Genomic DNA, 8,846 nt, shown 5'->3' on the forward strand with positions numbered 1-8,846 from the left:
AACAGCATGTGCATTTTTCTCACGTATGTGTAGTATCGATCACAACAGCTGGTGTACTTGCATGTACGAATGCACGTTCCCACGACTTTATCGATCGCATTCTCACCCAGAATTGATTTTTGTAATTTTTTCAAGACTTATACACACCCTGATACCGTTGCTATCTACATATCAAATTTGAGTGCAATCAGATGGAGGATGCCCGAGATCCTAGAAGACACGCACAAAGACAGACAGAATGGATTTTATATAATAGAAATATATATATATATGGTTTGGACAAAATAATGGAAACACCTAGCATCATAATTTTGAAATATCTATAAAACTGTTGAAAGCTTGTTTATTTTTATGTCTTTTGATTTATTATTAGTTGCTGCTTAATATGTTTTGCTAAAATTGCTGTTTCTTTTGCAGATATCAGAAAAAGGTAATTAAAATGACAGATCTATTGGACTTTCAAAGAGGTCAAATTGTTGAAAACAGCCGAAATGTTTGGTGTATCAAGAAGTACCGTCTCGAAAGTAATGACAGCCTTTGAAAAGGAGTGAAAAACCTACTCAAAGCAAAACTGTTGAACTCTTAAGCGAATTGTTAGAAAGGATCACAAAAGTACAGCTCTCAAAATTACGGCAGAGCTAAATGACCGCCTCAAGAACCCAGTTTCCACAAAAACTGTTCGCTGGGAGCTGCACAAAGCGGGATTTCACGGGAGTAATCTGAAATCCTGAGGTTTAATCTTTTTGTAGCTTCAATCATTGGCAAGCATACATTCACACACATACACACATGCCTGTGCGCTCACATATATGCGCATAAACATATACATGCATGCATATACACACACAGAGCAAGGGTGGCATCTCATACCACCACCCACCTAATATATATATAGGTAAAAACGGTAACTCTTACTCTTTCTTTTACTCTTTTACTTGTTTCAGTCATTTGACTGCGGCCATGCTGGAGCACCACCTTTAGTCGAGCAACTCGACCCGGGACTTATTCTTTTTGTAAGCTCAGTACTTATTCTATCGGTCTCTTTTTGCCGAACCGCTAAGTGACGGGAAGTAAACACACAGCCAACGGTTGTCAAGCAATGCTAGGGAACAAACACAGACACACAAACATATACACACACATACTATATATATATATATACATATATACGACAGGCTTCTTTCAGTTTCCGTCTACCAAATCCACTCACAAGGCATTGGTCGGCCGGGGCTATAGCAGAAGACACTGCCAGGTGCCACGCAGTGGGACTGAACCCAGAACCATGTGGTGGTTAGCAAGCTACTTACCACACAGCCACTCCTATATATATAAGCAATAATAAATCTCTGATATATATATATTATATTATATATATATATATAGCAGCTATTCTTTTGTTCTTTTACTTGTTTCAGTCATTTGACTGTGGCCATGCTGGAGCACCACCTTTAGTCAAATGAATCAGCAGCAGGACTTATTCTTTGTAAGCCTAGTAATTATTCTACTGTTCTCTTTTGTCAAACTGCTAAGTTACAGGTACGTAAACACACCTCTACACACACACACACATAAAACGGGATTCTTTTTAGTTTCCGTCTACCAAATCCACTCACAAGGCTTTGGTCGGCCTGAGGCTATAGTACAAGACACTTGCCCAAGGTGCCATACAGTGGTACTGAACCCAGATCCATGTGGTTGGGAAGCAAGTTTCGTCCAGGTATCAATACATTACGGCCACTTCGAGCGGCTCCATTGAAACGGCCGTAATGTATTGATACCTGGACATCCTTGTTATTTATTCACCTAAATACACCAAAGTGGACTGGTGCCTCAATTTAAGGACCTAATTCAACTGTAGCTGTGTGGTAAGTAGCTTGCTTACCAACCACATGGTTCCAGGTTCAGGCCCACTGCGTGGTATTTTGGGCAAGTGTCTTCTACTATAGCCTTGGGCTGACCAAAGCCTTGTGAGTTGATTCAGTAAATGGAAACTGAAAGAAGCCTGTTATATATATGTATGCGTGTGTGTGTGTGTGTGCGCGCGCGTGAGTGTGTGTGTGTGTATTTGTTTCCCCACCATCTCTTGACAACCGATGTTGGCGTGTTTACATCTCCATAACTTAGCAGTTCGGCAAAAGAGACCGAGAGAATAAATACTAGGCTTACAAAGAATAAGTCCTGGGGTCAATTTGTTTGACTAAAGTCAGTGCTCCAACATGGCCACAGTCACATGACTGAAACAAAAGAATAAACGAATAGGAGTGGCTGTGTGGTAAGTAGGTTGCTAGAAACCACATGGTTCCGGGTTCAGTCCCATTGCATGACACCTTGAGCAAGTGTCTTCTACCATAGCCTCAGGCTGACCAAAGCCTTGTGAGTGGATTTGGTAGATGGAAACTGAAAGAAGCCCGTCGTATATATGTGTATATATGTATATATATATATATATGTGTGTGTTTGTGTGCCTGTCTCCCCTAGCATTGCTTGACAACCGATGCTGGTGTGTTTACGTCCCCGTCACTTAGCGGTTCGGCAAAAGACACCAATAGAATAAGTACTAGGCTTACAAAGAATAAGTCCTGGGGTCGATTTGCTCGACTAAAAGGTGGTGCTCCAGCATGGCCGCAGTCAAATGACTGAAACAAGTAAAAGAGTAAAAGAGTAAGAGTAAACAAATAAAAGAATACAGAGAAAGAAGAGAAAGAGTTAGCTAACCAGTGAAAGAAAAAGGTACGCAGCATATTTAATAGATGTTACGCGTATTATTAAGTTTTTTAAACATTCTGATTAGGGTGCATGCAAAAGAGCTTTCACAAGCTTCAAACAGAATCCCATCTCTTTAAGGCTCATGGTAGCCTTACGTGACATAACTCCTTTCAGCTGTAATGAAAACTATCACATCCGCATGTACTAATTCCCAGGGAACATTTCTAGCTTCGCAATTAACAAAGCCATCAATGAAGGAAGCATGGATTAAGAACACGTGCAGGGGATGATCCTAATGCTATAATCCGCCACCACCACCACCACCACACCCCTGCATCAGATTAGATAATTTATCTTTGCACAGTTTTGATTTTATAACATTTTTTAGCTAGGGCCCACCGTGACTGGCAAGCAATAAAGAACTGGGAGTATTAAAGTGCACTGGGACAAGATTCCTCAAAGAGGGTCCCATGAGAGCATTCAAGGGTTTTGTGAGATAAGGCTTTTTGATAACATTTAATTCATATGTTTGTATACAAACTGTAAGGTTGCATTGTAGCAAAACGGGGCTACTAAATGCAAGGGGGAGTCTGAAGGTTGAAGACACACACACATTATATATACTCTTTTACTCGTTTCAGTCATTTGACTGCGGCCATGCTGGAGCACCACATTTTAGTCGAGGAAATCGACCCCAGGACTTATTCTTTGTAAGCCTGGTACTTATTCTATCAGTCTCTTTTGCCGAACCACTAAGTAACGGGGACGTAAACACACCAGCATCGGTTGTCAAACAATGCTAGGGGGACAAACACAAACACACATATATATATATACATATATACGACAGGCTTCTTTTCAGTTTCCATCTACCAAATCCACTCACAAGGCATTGGTCGGCCCGGGGCTATAGCAGAAGACACTTGCCCAAGATGCCACGCAGTGGGACTGAACCCAGAACCATATGGTTGGTTAGCAAGCTACTTACCACACAGTCACTCCTGTGTATATATATATATATATATATATATATATATATAGTTAATCCAAACAAGAAAACACAAAAAAACACAACGCGAAGACATGGAACAAATATAGTATTATTGGACGCTCAGGAAAGAAGGGAAGAAGGAGGGTTTAACGTTTCGAGCGGAGCTCATCGTCGGAAACATAGGAGAAGGAAAGATCCAGAGAAGGGAAGACAGAGGATAAAAATCGCCAACAGTACACACGAGGTCACATTTTGAAAGCTCTCATGGAACCTTCTTTGAGGAATCTTGTCCCAATACACTTATAATACCCCCACTTCTTTATTGCTTGCCAGTCACGGTGGGCCCTAGCTAAAAAAAATGTTATAAAATCAAAACTGTGCAAAGATAAATATATATATATGCGCAGGAGTGGCTGTGTGGTAAGTAGCTTGTTTACCAACCACATGGTTCCGGGTTCAGTCCCACTGCGTGGCACCTTGGGCAAGTGTCTTCTACTATAGCCTCGGGCCGACCAAGGCCTTGTGAGTGGATTTGGTGGACGGAAACTGAAAGAAGCCCGTCGTATATATGTGTGTGTATATATATATGTGCGTGTGTGTGTTTGTGTGTCTGTGTCTGTCCCCCTAGCATTGCTTGACAACCGATGCTGGTGTGTTTATGTCCCCGTTACTTAGCGGTTCAGCAAAAAGAGACCGATAGAATAAGTACTGGGCTTACAAAAGAATAAGTCCCGGGGGTCGAGTTGCTCGATTAAAGGCGGTGCTCCAGCATGGCCACAGTCAAATGACTGAAACAAGTAAAAGAGTAAAAGAGAGTAATATATATATATATATATATATATATATCAAAATAAGCAACAAGGATAGTCAGAGGTACTTAATTTTGAACATACCAGCATGGAAAACAAATGCTAAAGGATGATACACATACACACACACACACACACACAATTATGTATACACAAGCACATGGACATATGGAGAGGGTGCCGAAAAGTTCCAGGCTTTCGGTAAAAGAAAATACAGGAAGATCAGTTAATTAGGATTTTATTACTCTTTTACTTGTTTCAGTCATTTGACTGCGGCCATGCTGGAGCACCACCTTTAATCGAGCAACTCGACCCCAGGACTTATTCTTTTTGTAAGCCCAGTACTTATTCTATCGGTCTCTCTTTTGCCGAACCGCTAAGTAACGGGGACATAAACACACCAGCATCGGTTGTCAAGCAATGCTAGGGGGGACAAACACAGACACACAAACACATACACGCATATATATTTATATATATACATATATACGACAGGCTTCTTTCAGTTTCCATCTAACAAATCCACTCACAAGGCTTTGGTCGGCCCAAGGCTATAGCAGAAGACACTTGCCCAAGATGCCACGCAGTGGGACTGAACCCAGAACCATGTGGTTCATAAGCAAGCTACTTACCACACAGCCACTCCTGCACCTATTCAGGATATTCCCCTCTCAGGCTCAAACATTTATTACAGCAGCCCTTAAAAGAACTTGGAAACTAAGGCCCCCAACCAGGCCTTTCACAATACCCTCAAAGCCAAGAACTTTGCAGTACCCTCACCTAAGTGTTACAGGTGTGTATATCTATATACTTACATACATACATACATCATAGATACATAAACACACTCACACACATATGCACACACACACATCAGGCTTCCTCGTCAAATTCATTCAGGTTCTGGTCAGGTGAGGGCTTTAATACAAGACTTTTGTTCAAGGTACTCTGCAATGGGATTGAACCCAGAACCACATGGTTGCAAAATGAGCTTCTTAACCACACAGCAGCCATGCTTGCAAACCTCCGTACTTGACAGGTACTTTGTTGACTCCACAAGAACAAAAGATCACATATTATCTTTATGAGAGAGAGAGAGAGAGAGAGAGAGAGAGGTAGAAAGAAAGAGAAAGAGAGAGAAAGAGAGAGAGAAAGAGAGAAAGAGAGAGAGAGAGAAAGAGAGAGACAGAGAGAGAGACAGAGAGAGAGGACAGAGAGAGAAAGAGAGAGAGAGAGAGAAGAAGACGTCCCAACTAAATACGCAGGTACATGGCTGGGTTATCAGAAAATTAGTGGCGTACAAAGTTTATCAGCCGAAATATTGTTTACAAATTAAGTTATGAACATATGAAGCTAATTTATGACGCACAAACGAACACACCCTGTTTGGTGCACGACAAACATCAGAGATAACAAAACTAGAACCCACAAAACTGGTGGTCGCAGATGCAAATAAAATTATTATTATTATTGAGTGAGAGAGCGGTGCATGCCATCAAAGTGACACTGGGGTAAAATATACGAAGCCCAATATACCCATCATGACTACCCGTCTGATAAGGGTACACCAGGCACATGCATCACAACCATGTGTGTGCGACATGGTGATCTCATATCAAGATAAACAGCACATGACCTTGCAGGTGGGGTCCAGTTAGAATTTTCTTCTTGTCGAGTAACCCATCCTGCTCAAAAGGTCAAAAGGTCCCTGAATCAGGGTTGTTTAAGGATGTTGAACAAAACACCCATGTTTCCAGAGGTGAATTATTCAAACCCCAAAGAATCCCTCTCAACACATGGCTATGATGCTCCCCCACTATTCCTGCCCGTGATCAGAGATGCAAATATCGTCAGCCACCAAAGGACATGCTCAACTGGTTACGGTCAAACAACTGACAAGCAAATCTGTGGTATTGAGCAGAATATTTGCTGTAGCCCATCTTTCATACCAAGACAAAACAATGTACATGATAACACTTCCAATCAGTTAAGATCAGAAGCCATGAGAGCCACAGCCTGGGACGGCATCAGGGCATTTATTATTATTATTATTATTAAGGCAGAGAGCTGGCAGAATCCTAAGCACACTGGACGAAATGTTTGGAGGTATTTCACCCATCCCCACATTCTGAGTACAAATTCTGCCAAGGTCGACTTAGCCTTTCATCTTTTTGGGGTCAATAACTTAAGTACCAGTGAAACACTGGGGTCAATGTAATCATCTAGTCCCCTGCCCAGTAGAAAGGATTATTATTATTATTATTATATTATTATTATTATTATTCTATGTTTGACTTTTGCTTTACATTTGTACAAGTTGGCCCCAAGTCTCACCCAGAGACCTCAATAGACAACAGGGTTGGAAGTTCATGTTGGTGTTATGCTTAGGGTGCCATATATTTGGTTTTGTACTTAGTGTTGTTCTAGAGAATGTCTACCATTATTATCATTATTATTATCATTATTGTTGTTGTTGTTATTATTATTATTATTATTATAATTATCATATTATTATTATTATTATTATTTCATTATTATTGTTGTGTTGAGTGAGAGAGCAGCACATGCCATCAAAGTAACACTTGAGTACAAATATACGAAGCCCAGTATACCCATCATGACTACCCATCTGATAAGGGTACACCAGGCACATGCATCACAACCATATGTGCGCAACATGGTGATCTCATATCAAGATAAACAGCGCATGACCTTGCAGGTGGGGCCCAGTTAGAACTTTCTGCACCCTGTCTTTCATCCTTTCGGGGTCAATAAATTAAGAACTATTGAAACACTGGGGTTAATATAATCGACTGTCCTCCTACCCTAAATTTGAGGCTTTGCACCTTTAGTAAAAGGGATCAGAGAATATTATTATTATTATTATCATCATTATTTTCATCACTATTATCTTTGCTATTATCATCATTATTTTTGTGATTATTATTATTATTATTATTTGCCAATAAACCCATTTTCCTCCTCACCTAATAATAATAATAATAATGTTTGTCTTATCTTCACCATCTGGTGATGCCATATTTTCTATGTTTTCACCAGCTCACCCACGACCACCACCACTTATTATAACATTCTTTAGCAAGATCGCCCTCATAGTGTTGATTTTCTTTTTGCTGCTCTTGTAACATGTGAGTGTGTACGTGTGTGTGTGTGTGTGTGTGTACATATGTGCATATATATATGATTATGTGTCTATATATGTTTATATAATATACATGTGTATGTTAGTATGTTTATATACATACATAAATATATATATATATGTGTGCGTGTAAGTATGTTTATATAATATACGTGTGTGTATGTTTATATATATATATTATAGATTCATTGCATATATATATATATATATAATTATCTACGTATGAGTACATGTGTGTGTGTATACACATATATATATATATATATATATATATATATATAATATAATGAATCTATGTAATATATAATGTATATATGTATGTGTGTGTGTGAGTATACATATATTTAATGTATCTATGTATGCGTGTGTAATGTATCTATGCATGTGTGTATATGAATATGTGTGTATCTATATATGTGTGTGTGAGTGTATATATATTATATATATGCATAGGTAAATGTATGTGTGTGTTTGTATATATATATAGTATGTTTTTTTAATATATGTAAATAGGCGGATTTCAGGTGGGTATGATTAATGTAGATTGATAGAGATAGAGAGAAAGAGAGAGAACAGTCTCATGCGAGAGAACGAATCTCTCACTCTGTGTGTGTGTGTGTGTGTGTGTGTGTGTGTGTGTGTGTGTGTGTATGTGTGGGTATTTATATATATATATATATATATATATATATATATATATATATATATAGTATATATACACACACAGATGAAAAGATAATGATAGAGATGATAGATAGAAGAAGGTGTGTGTATATATTTATATATATACACACACAAACATAGATATGTGCACATGATAGTAGAGAAAACACTTAACTTTTATCTTTTGTTTGTTTCAGTCTTTGGACTGTGGCCATACTGGGGCACTGCCTTGAAGAGTTTAACTGAACAAATGAAACCTCTCCCAACTGATTATTTAATATTTAAAAAATCTAAATAGAATGAACAGTTATCTACATCTATGCATATATATATATATATATATATATTTATATAGGTGAATGAATTATCCTATGTTTATTGTCAGCATGGAAAATTTGTTTAACCGAAACCTAGGTAGCAAATTCATGTCAGAAACACGGTTGAAGCGACCTGTCCAAAGGTAGAAACTCTGGGTTCATGTGCAGAAATTTGTGTGTTATATATGAATAAATGA

This window comes from Octopus sinensis, linkage group LG27 (genome assembly GCF_006345805.1).
Source record: "Octopus sinensis linkage group LG27, ASM634580v1, whole genome shotgun sequence".
NCBI classification, from domain to species: Eukaryota; Metazoa; Mollusca; class Cephalopoda; order Octopoda; family Octopodidae; genus Octopus; species Octopus sinensis.